Below are 15,545 nucleotides of genomic sequence, written 5' to 3'. Positions count from 1 at the left end.
GAAGCAGCTAGATACACAGTCAAGAGCCAGGGAGAACAAATTACTATACATATGCTTGGACACATTAGATATTGCAACAGGAGTAAGAACCATAGTCATTTAAACAAAGTTAATGTGACTTGTGTGTACCTACAGGGTCCACTCAGGCCTGATCTCATTGTATGTCACTTCCATCTGATGGTGGATTACAAAACTCACATAGTTTGATGGGTCAGATAACACACCGAGTGATGATGGGGGAATTCAGGTTGCATGGTAACTTAGTTTGTTATTGGGCCATAGTGGAAACTAAATGTTTGACCATGGACCCCTCTTTGGAGGAATTTACACAGACAACAGATAGCATGTTTAAAATATCAGACTTCCCCCCTCCAATATGAACTCAAACTCTTTAACATGAATCAAATTGAGGGAAATGATCCCCTCTCTTCTGATGGTAATTCTTTCTGAAGCCTCACGTCTGAGTTTGTGCGTGAGGCTCTTGGCGTTGATGCAGCCACTATGAAAATCAGTACTGAGGTTTTTCAAAGTTAAACATAGAATTACCAGCTAAAACATTCCTGGATACAAATCCTAGTGGAGAAATTCTTGCATATCTGTTTTAACTGGCATTCAAGTCACAGTAGCAAGAAAATGAAACCAGCCTAGATATCTATCAATAACTCATAAAGAAAATATGGCACTTTAAAATCATAATAATACATTTTGCATTTTTTTAAATTTTATAATTTATTTTATTTTTTATAATTTATTACTATTATTCCTATACATCCTGACTGCAATTTCCCCTCCTTATTCTCCTCCCAGGCCCTCCCCCACCACCTCCTCTCTGCCTCCACATCCACTCCTCCTCCGTTTCTATACAGAAAAGGTCAGGCCTCCCATGGATATCAACCAAACATGGCATACCAACTTGCAGTAAGTCTAGGCACCTCTCCGTACATTAAGTTTAGATGAGGCAATCCAGTATGAGAAATAGGGTCCCAAAAAACAGCAAAAGAGTGAAAGATAGACCCTCTCCCACTGTTAGGAGTCCAAAAAGAAGATCAAGCTACACGACTGTAACATATATCAAGGGCCTAGATCAGGCCCGTGCGGGCTTTCTGGTTGTTGGATCAGTCTCTGTGAGCTCCTATGAGTCCTTGTTAGTTGATTCTGTGCCTTTTCTTGTGGTGTCCTTGACCCCCTGGCTCCTACAATCTTTCCTCTTCTGCAGGATTCCCTGAGCTCCATCATAGCACAAGGACACTTGCTCAACTACGTTCATAGCAGCTTTATTCATAATAAGTAGAACCTGGAAACAACCTAGATGTCCCTCAACCAAAGAAGGGATAAAGAAAATGTGGTACATTTACACAAGGGAGCATTACTCAACTGTTAAAAAAAATAAAATCATGAAATTTTCAGGCAAATGGATGGAACCAGAAAAAAAAAATCATCCCAAATGATTTTCAAACCTTGAACATGTGAAACTTGATGGTAGGGAAGCATCATTCCACATTTGACCCACAGCCTTCCCTGCTGCAGTTTTCCTTGCTATAACTTACCCGTAGACACTGCCCCCTTTTGTGTCCTAAGGCTAGGACCTTCTCACCCTAACAGTTCAACTCCAACCATGTACCTGTAGAGAGGTCTTCCATGGTCACTGTAGAGAATAGCCACTCCCATTTGCTTCTTGTCATATTGTTTTCCCCATAAAACAAGGGCTCCATTCATCTTATATCCTATGCATAAATATCTATCCTTAGTACATTTGGGGGGGGGGGCTCTTAAGTTATAGAAGAGACCATAGGGTGTTACGAGGTTTAACAGAAAGGAAATTAATTAGTAAACCTTCCTTAGAGAAATACAAAACTGAATCAAAGGTGGTAGACTCGGAAAACCCATGGACCAGAATTATGTCATTATCTAACACGATCCACTGAGAATCCCAGGCTTTTATCTTGAAAGATAACTTAAGATAGATAGAGTATTTTAAAAAAATGCAGAAATCTGAACTGTGGGCATACTGAGTTTCATTGAAGAAATGGAAATGAGCTGTTTGGAGAGTGTGGATAAAGGGTGTAATATAGAGATCAAAAAAGGAGTAAGTCACAGAGATCTTAAGGATGGTAAACAGATTGGCTACAAGCAATGGGGAGGACGAAGTTTTTCATCTATCATACAGTATTATGAGCTACATAAATAAAGGTGGTGTTTATCAGAACAGAGATATAGCAAGGGGATGGTGTTGTTCACAGAAGCTTAGGAGAGAGGAGAGCATGCATGGATAAATTGAGCTGGAGATCCTTGTTGCACCAAAGCTCAGATGTTCAGGAGGAATTTGGCTCTTTGTACTCGGGTTTCTCCAAAGAGATAGGATTTAAAATTTGAATTGGTCATCAATAATATATTAGATGATAAAAGTAATTAGAAGAAAGGCGTAAATGAGCACCAGTAGAATGAAAAGACACGAAGGTCGAGAACTAAACCTGCAGGCATAGGTGAATACTGGCACTCACAGGACCACACGGAGACACTTACACAAGAGAGTGGCTGACTCTGCACTTGGAAAGGAAGAAAAACTTCCTTCCACACCTGCTTAAAGCAGTTGCCCATAACAGCACAGTTATAAAATAGAACAGTCCCCTTGGGAATGCCATGTGCTGAATGGAAGAGTTGGAATAGAGCCATAGACTGATGTCATCATAAAGCTCTTGCTCATATTCTCTCTTCCTCCCCTGCCCCCCTCTCTGTGTGCACCTTTAGCAACTGTTAGTTAGGACTTAAAGGGAAAACCTGATATGTCCTAAAATGCAAATGTCTGTCTTTGTAGACCATCAAGTTTGGTGGTGTGCTTTGATGATCAACAATGAAAAATGTGACCATAAGTTTCTTAATACAGCCTTCAGGTGTACTCGTATTTTAACCTGCAACCTTCTAGATGCTTGTACATTATATAACTACCTACGCTGGAGCAGTGAAAGTTACCAGGGAAATATCTCTAAATGTCTTCACAATAAGTAGATACAGGTATGTGTTTGTGTGCAAATGTGTGTACTCTGTGCTGCACACTTTGACATATACATCATGCTTGTGTGCATGTACATGTATGTGCATGCTTTTGGAGTATAGCAATTAATGTCAGGTGTCTTTCTTGATCACTGTCCAACTTATCTTTTGAGACAGGGTCTTTCACTGAATCTGGGCTCTCAAAATGGCTAGACTGCCTTGGTAGCAAAATTCCAGTGACCCACGACATCATGTCTTCACCCCATCATGCACTAGATTTACAGGCTCCCACAACCATGACAAGCTTTATTACATCTCCCTCACTACTGCTCTTTGCCTACTTTGTAACATCCCCCAGGCTCTTTTCCTCTTTCATATCTCTTGTGTTCATTTGCCCAACCCCCAAAGCTTCCTTATCACCTCCTTTAGTTCTCTCATTCCCTTTCAAGTTTTTAAGCTTTATCCACATGTATGCCTATTTGTATACACATGTACCTCACAGGCTAGGATTCACATAGAAAACATGTGGTTTCGCATTTTTTAATTTCTTAGTGTCCATCCATTTTTTTTGTGAAAATTTTCACAACTGGATATTTCATTATAGCTGAATAAAATCTACTGTGTATATGTACCACATTTCACCATATACTAATCAGCTGACAGACATAAAGGTTGGTTTCAATTCTTTGCTATTGTGAATAGGACAGCAATATACAAGGATATTCAAATATCTCTGTGGTAGGACATAGAGTCCTCAGGGTATATGGCCAAGAGTAGTGTAGTTGGGTAACATAGTTTGGTCTTATTTATTTATTTATTTATTTATTTATTTATTTATTTATTTATTTATTGAGACAGGGTTTCTTTGTGTAGTCCTGGCTGTCCTAGAATGCAATTTGTAGACCAGGCTGGATTCAAACTCAAAGATCAACCTGTGCCTGCATCATAAGTGGTAGGATTAAAGGAGTGTGTACTACACCAAGCTTCTATCTTAAGTTTTAAAAGCAATACCCATATTGATTTCCATAATGGCTACACTAGACTGAACTACCACCACCAATGTTACCCCCACATCCTCAGAAGTAATTTTTGTCAGATTTCTTGATGATGTTAGCCATTTTGGCTGAGCAAAGTTGAGTAAGATGGTATCTCAAAGCAGTTTTAATTTGCCTTTACCTGGTGGCTAGGGATGTTGCACACACTTTCAGATACTTGTGTCTTCTTTTAAGACTGTTAATTTAATTAGACTATTTTTTTGATTGACAATTCTCTGTAAATGCTGGCTATTTGCTCCATTATCTGATGTATAGCTGGCAAACATTGTTCCCCTATTCTATAGACCATTTTCTCTGTTGATGGTTTCTTTTGCTAGACATTAACATTTTAATATCACCTAGTTCTGTTTATTGACTGTTGGGTCTATTTTCTGTACTATTGGAGTTCTGTTCAGATATTTCTTGCTTATATCTATATCTTGAAGTATATACCCTATGTTTTCTTCTAGACGTTTCATCATCTCATCTGTTACGTTGGTCTATTATCTGCTTGTATACCAACACAAGATTGTCTTTGTCACTATATCTTTGTTTGAGGTCAGATATTTTGATACCTCAATCTGTGTTTTCATTATAATTACTTTGGCTATTTGTGGTTCCTGCTTCAAGGCTTTTCAAATGATGCTTCACTGCTTCATCCTTTTAGAAAATTGAAAATACAAAAAAATATAGTGAGAGACACATATCCACCAAACATAGTAGACAAATGAACTGTTCTGGTTTAAGAACAACAGACCAATGAGAGGTTCAGGTTTAAGAACAACTAACTCCCCCATTCTTCCATTTTTTTCCGCATTAGTCAGGAAGCTGTGAGGATTTTATACTTCAGTTTAGTTCATAAGTTTCTTTCACCCTTATTAGAACTCAATATAAATGTCTTTCAAAAGACTTAGGCTTTCCCACTTATAAAAATGGGATAATCCTTAGTGTTCTATTACTATTACACTGTATTTGTGACATAAAGAACCCCCCCCCCATTTTTACCATAGTGATGAACAGAAACTAAATAATAATAATAATAATAATAATAATAATAATAATAATAATAATTTGAGGCAACTTCATGTGGGGAAATGGACCACTAAGCTTGTATACACATAGTAGGGTAATCTGCTGCATCAACAATAATGGGATGACCACCATGAGTTAAGATATTAAAATATATTTTAATAGAAAAAAGAGATCAAGTTAAAAGTAATGTGTGGGGGGGTGTAGAGAAAGGAAGAAGAGAGGGAGGAACTGAGAGAGTGGAATGAAAAGAAAGACTGGAGGAAATTTTCTTAAAAAGGTAAACATGGCATCATGAGCGATTCATTTTATTCTTTCTATGTCTAACTTTAGCAAAAGCTGCAAAGCTAGTCTGACAAATGAGGAAAATTTCCAGTGTTTTCAGGAAACACGTGTACATACCTGTTATGCATCCACATGATAATGCACAGATGAGAGTGTGAATCAGAAATAATCTGGTCAGCACAGATAATTCCATAGAATCTTTCACCAATACCTTGTTCTGTGTGAAGTTACCTTTAATGTAGTTTCAGACAGCTTCCTGTATTTATTGCTATTTCCCCATTTTTACATCATTAAGATTTTAATGTGCTTTGTTCTGAGACTGCATAAATCATATTCCTTGTTTCATTCCTTTAATCTGTTCTTACATACTTCTGCCTTTAGACAGATAGACAGGCAAAAGAAACATAAACATACCTTGAAATAAAGGACTGTTGATGTTATAAAGAATACCTTGAATGATATTTAATTCACTTAATATGGAATAAAATAGACTTTGAACTTCCATATACCTTATTTTTGTATAATTTCCTTTCATTCTTCTATTCATTTGCTGTAATCAAATCACCAGGCCAGTTAGTGAATAATTAGTCCTGTACTAGATAATGGGTGGTAGCAATAGACTAGACAGTATCTGCCATGTCCAGCTGAGTATCAAGTTCAAATAGCATAGGTTCACCTGAATTTGATTATATGTTTTCAACATGCATAGAATCACTACACTATGTGCTATAAATATGTTCAATTAATAGACTGAAGAATTTGTTGCAGGGGCAGATAATAATGTTTCTTTTTTATTGAGAAGAAATGTGCTGGAAGTCTGTAGTGTACTTAATAACAATGCCTCATTTGCTCTATAAGGACACAATGAAGCAAAATTTACAGTTAGTATCATATTATGGGGGAGCAAACTTAGAGAGCTTGGATTTGAATCCAGGTCTCTGCATAAGCACTGGCTTTTATACTCCACCACTTAGATAAGCCACGGCACCCTAGAAATCTATGTGCTATTTTCACATTTCTTTTAGGAGGAGGAAATAGATTATAACTTCCCAAAATAAAATCAGTTTTCAAATGAACTTTTAAAGCCAGGTAGAATTGGTTTATAATTGTAAATGTCATCTCAGTTTATGCTAGATGTTTTCCTGTTTGGTTTCTGACTTTCTAATAACCTTTTACCTTTTAAGTTTTATTGCTTAAGCTTTTGTTGCCTTACAAAGTTTTCTTCATTTGACTATGTGCAAATTGTTAATATTTCACATTTAAAATCTACACATTTGTAGATATTTAACATACATTATTACACCAATGGGGTTTCCATTAAGTGCCAATTCAAGACAAATGTGCCAAGTAGCAACTGATTTTTGATAGTGTCAGACTCACAGCTCAATGCTCCATTAATGCTTGGATCCCTGCAAGGCTCTGAAAGCATGGCCCCACTGTTTTGGGTGGAATCAATATTCTAAACTAAGGTGTCTTCTGAATGAGACAGCTATCTCCTCAGACAGATCTTTGTGCAGACATAGACATTTTACTCAAGATGTGACAGATTTGATATGGATTCTATTTCTCTTGGAGTGTTTTACCATTATTGATTCAAATAAGCATGCAGAAACAGTAAGTATTGGGGAAACATAAAATTACAAATTGTATGACCAACCCCTTACAACTAATATTACTCACATACAAACCTACAGTTTTCAAGGAGAATAAGAAGTGTGGAAGCATGACTTACAGCCTTCAAATGAAGTACACACATTCAATGGTGTTCATCAAATTAACTGTGTGCTTTGCTTCTAATAATCTACCATTGTAAAAAAAAAATTAAGACTATAAAAGCTTTGCTGAAACTTCAGCCACATTTTTCCTATGGTGCTATTTCCTCGATAACTGAACTCTTGATATCGAGAACAGTAATGTTTGTAGAGTCCAGAACTCTTGATATCAAGAACAGTAATGTTTGTCGAGTCCAGAGACATGGGCTGGGGAAATGGTCCAGTGGGGAAAGCATTGCCAGCAAGAAGCAAGTGGACTGGAGTTTTGATCTCCAGAACCCACATAAAAGACAGGCAGGCATGGCAACTACCCGGCACCCCAGTCCTCTGCAGGCAGAGACAGCATGCCATATCTCTTCTGCCTCCTCAGGAAGATAAACAGCTAGACTAGCTGGAATCCATGAGCTCATTGTAAGGCCCTACCTCAATAAAGTGGTGAATGACAGAGCTATATATGCTACATCAACCTCAGGCTTCTACACATATGCACACACAGGCACCAGCACATGTTCATTCACACATACGTGAATATGCACATCACATGTACATGTAAAAATATCCCAGAGTCAACACTCCGTCTCCACACAACATTAGTTATCTTGTGAAGTTTTCTACCAAATCAAGAGTCTTCATTACAGCAATGTAGAAATAAATGTAATCAACTTCTGTTAATAACACAAACAGCATTTAATCTTGAAATATTGCTATTCCATTTATTGATACCTTGAAGAGTTTTTGTTACTGATAACTTGTATGTAAACATAATTTTGTTTTAAACTGGGAGTTGTCAGTAATTTTCATTAATAACATGGGATCCTTAAATTGCTGACTTGTTGCCAAAGAACTTCACTGCAAGCAAGTCAAATGACCTAAGTTACATCCAGAAGTCCTGCCATGAAACATGCTAGAGCTGACTTTGTTCCCCATAGACGAAAAGAACAAGTGGAATGTCCAAACATAGACAGACAGGGTGATTAAGAACTGAGAAGCAGAGCACAACCTATTTAGGTACAATTACTGTCACCTTTAACCACAGAGCCACCTTTGACATGAGAAGAGTAAGATAAAAAGAGGTTATTCAGGTGAGGCATTCATAATATGGAACCACAGGATTTTCTGCACACATATATTTCAGAATATTTTGTACCATGACATATGCTAGTCACTCTTAACATGTCTGAAGTAAATGAACAAGAATAATTACACAGGTTTTCAGGTTTGTCTTTGGAGTTCCTTAGGTATGCCACAATCACACTCTGTACAACATTGTCCTGTTGAGATGGCTCACAGGGTAATTCGGATTTATTCTGGCTGCTTACTGTGATAGTTAATATTGAAAGTGCCTCTTTGGTGGCCAGTCTTTCTCATGAGAATAGAGTTTCTATGCAGAAAGGAATCATATCTTACTCATTATTGTAACCATCGTCTACAACGAATCTGCAAAGCGTTACTTGTTAGGTCAACTAGTATTAGTACTACCTAGGAGGAAGGGAGATGGGTAAGGAGGAAGGAAAGAAGACAGGCAGAAGTGAAGCAGGGGTGAAGGAAGAGAGGAAGGAAGAAAGGGAGGAGGGAAGAGAAGGAGGAAGAAGGTGATGATGGAAGCCTTGTACTAACTTTATTCACAAATATGTAGAGGGGGAAAAGTCTGAAGACATAAATTTTCCTCAGCGTTTGAGACTTGTTATGTAACAAGTATTTTTCTCCCCAAAGGTAAGAACAGACACCGCCTACATTTTCCTCTAGTAGTCATTTTCTTTCTCGCATGGGAAAATTACACATCAGAGCTCCCACACAGAGCCTTGCAAAAGAGAACAAATATGATATACAAAGCATTCTGCTGATTGTAGGGGGAAAGGTACAAAAGACACAGGAGAGATAATAAATGTGTTGATGTCTATAATTTGTTGCAATGGGGTGACAATCCACTGTAGTTGAAAGCTGCTTTTCCCCCTAAAAGGTCAATATACTTAAATCAGAGAATTACATTTTTAAAATATTCTGACTGCTTGTGAGTGAAGCTGTGAGGGATTCAATCTGTTTGTAATACCGAAGTTTGTAAGCCAAACATCACTGAATGACAAAATTTTATCTATACCTGTCGAATCTAGGACCAAGAAACATAATTCAAGGAATATATCATTGAAGTTTCTATGGGATAATTGGGCAGAGAGTTTCAGTCTGTGCAAAAGTCAAAGAATGGATCAAAGATCAAAGTCAATCTGAGCTCTGTCTTAAACCCCTTTTTATAGAGGTAGAAACAAACACAAAAGTGTAAGGAAGCCAGGCCTCCAGTGAAAAGCCACTCCACTTCAAGATTCCTATATCGTACAAGAATGACAAGTTGTTGAGCTGGAGGTGAAACCTGAGGTCTTCAACAGCTTGTTCAGAGGCACGGATCTCATTAGATTAAAAGATGTGTACACCAGTTAGATCCTTCTCATTGTGCTGTGAAGACTGAATGGAGGGTAGACCGGAGATGGGAAACTACAGAGGACCCTCGGAAACGCCAGCTGTTGGGTGGTGGATACTGAAATAATGCACAACTATTAAAGGAGAAAGTCATCAGTGGGTGGAAACATCCTTAATAATCTCCAGCATGTAGTGACTGACTGCATATGGAGAGGAAATAAAAGTCAAAAGTGACTCCTGAGCTCCAGATGTAATGGGGCCTGTCTGGAACACCAGAGGTCTAGAAGCTGAGAGAGGAGTCTTGCAAGTTGAAGGAAAACCAGGACCACACAGGAGTTCTAGGCCATCCTAGGCTAAACCGCAAACACCCATATCAAAAAACAATTGAAAGAAACAAAAACAACAACCACAAACAAAGATCATAATTTTTCTAGAGAAAGACTACAAACGACTCTTGGTCATTGAATCTAGGATCCTGAAAAGGATGGGCAGCTGATGAGCCCCATCAAGGGCATGCTGTTGGGGAATATTATTTTAAGGTGTGTTACTTTTGATTATGTTGCATTTGTTTAACTGGGAAGCTGTGTTACTGTGACTGTGTAAAACACCTGATGGTCTAATAAGGAGCTGAATAGCTAATAGCAAGGCAGGAGAAAGGATAGGTGTGGCTGGCAGGCAGAGAAAATATACAGGAGGAGAAATCTGAGAGAAGGAGGAAGGAATGAGAGAGGAGAGAGGACTTCAAGGGCCAGCCACTCAACCTCCCAGCTACACAGACACCCAGCCACCCTACAGCCACACATGGGGTAAGAAGGAAAGAAAAGGTATACAGGAATAGAGAAAGATAAATCCCTGAGACCAAAGATGGGCAGGATAAAGCTGGCTAGAAACAAGCCAACCTAAGGCTGAACATTTATAATTAAGAATAAGCCTCCAGGTGGTTCTTCTGGTCTCTTTTCCCCGTCTCCTCTCTGGGGTGCTGGAGAATCACCTGAGAATGCTTTACCCATTAAACCGAGGCTTTTCTGAAAAAAAAAAAAAATAAGCCTCCGTGTGTGATTTATTTGGGAGCTGGGTGGAAGACCCCCCAAAAGAGCAAAAACAACCAACATCAGCATGCAGAATTTAAATGTGTTTGTGGGACTGAAGAAACGTGTACCAACCCATGGAATTTGTCTTGTGAAGCAAATTCAAGTTACACAAGAGTTTGATAGTTCCTTATAAATATATGAGTTCTGAATCCCTTGGCTGATATGAGAAATGTTTGAGATAGTTTAACAAAGCTATCACCTCAGGTTGTATAGCGTCAAAATTCAGCCACTTACCTGTGAAGTTTGTCAAAAAGAATAGTTCGCAAGTTTTTGGATTTTTTTTCCTTTGTCAAAATATCTGGGAAATGTGAAGTAGTCTTACTGACATTGAATGCTAATGAAATAAGCCACTTTTGGCAATGTGGATAACATATTTCAGCAAAAAGAGGCACACACAGAGAGATCCAAAGCATAGGTTGCAGAAAATACAGTGCCTCAAAATAAGACATGGTCTTCTTTGATAACCAAGGGTTCATAGATTTCTAAAGGCTTTAGGGGTGTGGTTTCTAGACTAGCAGGATTTTACAGTCTTGTGTGAAGTTGATGAATTTTTACCTTACACACATTTTGTTAAATATAATTCATATTTTATTTCAAATGTTGAAAGTATCAATTATAGCTCATTGAATATAGCTTTAAATTACTTAGCTGAAAAGATGAGATTATTTAAGTCTTTTTTTAAATTGAGACTCCTTTATGCTTAATACAACGTGATCAAAACAGTGACACTGTTTTACATTAAAATTGAATTTGTTTTAATTGTTTGCTTCATATATGTGATGATGTCACATGAAAGAAAAAAGACTAATGCTGAATGTTATTTACCCAAGAGTGGGCCTGACTTATTCAGGAGAATTTTGGTCTTTCCTATTCTAGTCAAACAGTAGTCTAATACAAAAGATGTCTACTCTCAGAGAAAACTGTCTAATCTAAGACATTCTAATGTCTAAAGTCTAAAGGAGGCAGTCTTGAGCCAAGTCCACTCCCTCTGCATGTTAAAAAGTACAGCAAATGTGGTAATGAAAAGTCATGAGAACTTTTGTCTTAATAATCTTTTACAGGGGTCTCATGAGGGAGAAAACTGTTTCATTGGCCCTGCTGACTCAGAAGAGCACATAAAGCTATGGTCAGTTATTGTTAAGCTATACCCACATGTTTCTCTAATGTATTTGGGGGAATGGACATTACTCATAAAGCCTTCCTGTTTCTAGTGAATGGTCTTAGACATGGTCACAACATGTCACACACAAATACATTGTTCTGAGTCAGGGGCATGAAAGAATCACAAAGGAAAAGTAGAGAACATGGTCTGATCAAAGAGGACAGTAAGATTGATTACAGTGTTTTTCTTAAAGGTCGGTTAGTTCTGAGCAGAGTGGTCCCTGTCAGGGATTCTTACAGTCATGGCAAATTAATGGTAGAGGGGAGGGATCCAAAAACAATAAGAAGATGGACCGCAGAGAAGCCTCTTGAGTAGGACTGGCTTAATTAGAAACAAGAGCCTTCTACAAGCAGCTTCTCTGGGAAAATAAGACAGAGCCAGGCACCATCATTTCCCTACTGCTTTCTAATTTGTCTTAAATTTCAAACAATGAATCCGAAAGTTTTGGATATATTTTTGACATGAAGAAGCGGGGTCTGTAGTGTCTTTAATCTTGGTGAACTTACAACAGCCTTTGCACATTGATTATAGAGGAAGAGACACCCTGAACATTCTGAGGCTAAGTCAGGAAAAGCCTCAGTTCCTTCATTAGTTCTGCCTAGGTACTTGTTTTTAGAGTGCTGATCCTCATGGAAACGGCCCGCCACCTGAGCATAACCAGACTGTGGGAAGTTTTGACCCCATGACGATGCTTTGCCTATGATCTCAGGCCAACAGCCAGCACCAGATTCCATACGTATGAGTGAGGACAGCTCAGATGACTCAAATATCTATATGTAAAGTTACTTCCAATATTTGATTCTTCCCAGCTGGGCCCCCAGATGTTGTACAACAGAAATTATTCTCTCAATAGGCTTTGGTAAGCTCCAATCAGATTTAAGTATTCATACTGTTCCACGGTGTGGGATAAATACATAGGATTTCCCACAGAAGCCAGCTCCCACTTAAATGGTTTATTACTTTCCCTCAAGTCCAATGCCTTCCCCACTGCAGACATTTTATCACTTTCAAATAATTAAGTTTTAATATTACTACATCTAATAAGCTTGAAATACTAATTTGTAACCCTGTATCTCCAGATTATTTTTTATTAAAGTTCTTTTTTTTATCATATATAGAAATGACATATTTCAAATACCTGCCTGATACAGGAGAGCTACCAGAATTAAAAATTGTGCTTCCACAAGCCCAGCTCTGGGCTCCATCCCCAGGGAATCCTTAGTGACTATAAATATAGGACAAAGAGGACAGATACAATAAATGACCTCCATTCCTTATCACTTGTTTTAATGCATCGACATTCAGTGCTTCCCCCTAGAGGAAACAATTCCTTTACTAAAAATATAACCTCTTCTCCACAAGATCTATGTGGCTCTGCAAAATGTCTGGCAGTAAGAAAAATGTCCCACAGCACCAGTCACAAATCCATTTGTCTAGGATGTCAAGGGAAGACAAGACAATGCTAACTGATAGACTTATTGCACTCTTTTTTTTTTACTAACCACAGTTAGAGACAGTGTGGATCAACTCAAAGCATTAGTGTGCTGCTCTCAGACCACAGCATGGAAACTGAAGTTCTGCTCATGATGATACTAACTACCTAATCTTTGGATGCACCCGCTGCTGTTGTTTAAACTGTAGTTAACAAGGAGTCCATGTGTTTTTGAAAACTCACACTGTTTTGACAGGAGATGCTGACTGAACAGCTGTGACTCTCTGTGAGAAAGTAAAGCTATAGGTCAAAACGAAATACCAAATTGCTGTGCACAGAGAACAGAAGAGGGAGGATAGTGAAGAATGGCCAACAGGTGGCACAGTAGTAGGGGAAACAGGAGAAAAGGAGGTGTGGAGGTCTAGCTTCTCAAGAAAAATGCCAGCCTCCACTGGCGCAATGACTTAGTTCCACAGTAACGTAAGGGGGAAAAATGTAGTGTCTGGGAAATAGTTCATGACATGAGGGAGAAAGGATTCAGTCAGAAGAATTATTTTGAGGCTTATGGCATTTCATTCTCAGCATGACAGCATGACCTGGATGTATCTTGTGCTGTTTATCACATGTATTTTTTCATGGTGTATAGGCCATTAGTTTGGGGGATTAAAAACTCATTGTTTACCAAAATTGCTTTAGTAATGCTCAAGTTTACAAATAAGTGTAGAATAAGGATACACTGTATATTTAGACATGGGTTTGACTTAACTGTGTTAAATAAAACAAGTAAGCCAAATCTGATTTGAAATTAAACACTGAAAATAATCCAGGCATTTCTTCCATGTAGCTAATTTAAAACTTTATACCAAATTCTCCACTCTCCAAAGGGAAGTGGGGCACCCTGTTCTTACAAACCACTTAAAATTCCTGGAAGTTTATCAAATAGCAAATTAGCTTTATAGGGATAATGAAAGACATAAATGGGAATTTCATAAAGTGATAACTAAAAATCATAAACTGTGATTTCCTCCAATAACTTTTTAAAATCTCAAACCCCTCACTTTTAAATTATTATTTTGGTATTGGATACATGTTGATTGTGTCAACAAGCATGTCAAGTATTGATGAAGCAGTGTATGAAGATCAACGGGCATTCTTAGTAAGAGTTCTTACCCCACTCAGAATAGCTAAGATCAAAGACAGATGCTGGTGTGAATGTGAGCAAAGGGAAGTGCTTGATTCACCTGTGGTTGGCGTGCAATCTCGTGAGCCATTACGGAAATCAGTGTGGAGAATTCTTGAGAACCAAAAAACAGATCTGCCACGTGACTTGGGTATGCCACTTTTAGTTCTACCCCCAAAGATGCTACTATATCTTACTACAGAGATACTTGCTCACCCCGGTTCACTGATTCTCTATTCGTAATATCCAGGAAATTGAAATAGCCTGGATTTCCATCAACTAACGAATGGATAGTGAAAATGTAGTATATTTACACAATGTAATATTATTCAGATGTTTAGAAAAATGAAAAGATAAATTTCTCAAGTAATTGCACGAAGCTAGACACAACCATTATGGACGAGGTAACCAAGATCCACAAAGACATGCTTCCCTCTCATTTGTGGGTGTTTGCTTTGATTCTTTAGATATGTGTGCCTCGTTTGAAATGCCCATAAAGGTCAGAAAATTAGTATGGAACTAGGGGAGTAAAGGCTTTCAAGGGAGGAGAGAGAACACAGTAAAATACAAAAAAAGAAGAGTGCGAAAGGAAGGGTAAAATGGGCTGGGAGGTGGGCTGGAAGAGTAGAGGAGCAAAGATGGAGGAGACAGGAAGCTATCATTAAAGACCATATGAAAAAGTTACATAAATCCTGCTGTAGATGCTTCCTAAAACAGAAATATATGCATATATTAAAAATATTTAAATGGAGCAACAGTAATATTACTAGATACCACAGAGTGGCAAATAAAAAGGTCAGTGCCAGGAATGGGTTACTTCTATTGGAGTTGTTGGCCAATAATGTCACATAGACCCCCAACTATTACAGTCTATTGCCATTGATCTTAGCTATCCTCCAGAACTCAATATTAAGGCTCTTTTTGCCTGAGGACATCATCTACTTGAGTTACAAAACATGGAAAACTCAAGCTGTTATTGACCTAGAAGCTTCATACCTACTGGCTAGCTTTCATAGAACTGGAAAGTAGTATGCAGTGCACCAAAGGAGAAGAGTAACTATCAGTCTTACTCAGCTGTATGTCTTGCAAGCAAAAATAGTGGATAACCTGCCAAGATGTGTCTTCTGGTGCAGTAGTGACAGGAATGTGATGGGAGT

Source organism: Peromyscus leucopus, chromosome 11 (assembly GCF_004664715.2).
Source record: "Peromyscus leucopus breed LL Stock chromosome 11, UCI_PerLeu_2.1, whole genome shotgun sequence".
NCBI lineage: Eukaryota > Metazoa > Chordata > Mammalia > Rodentia > Cricetidae > Peromyscus > Peromyscus leucopus.
The sequence above is the reverse complement of the archived record's forward strand: the minus strand, read 5'-3'. Positions refer to the sequence as shown.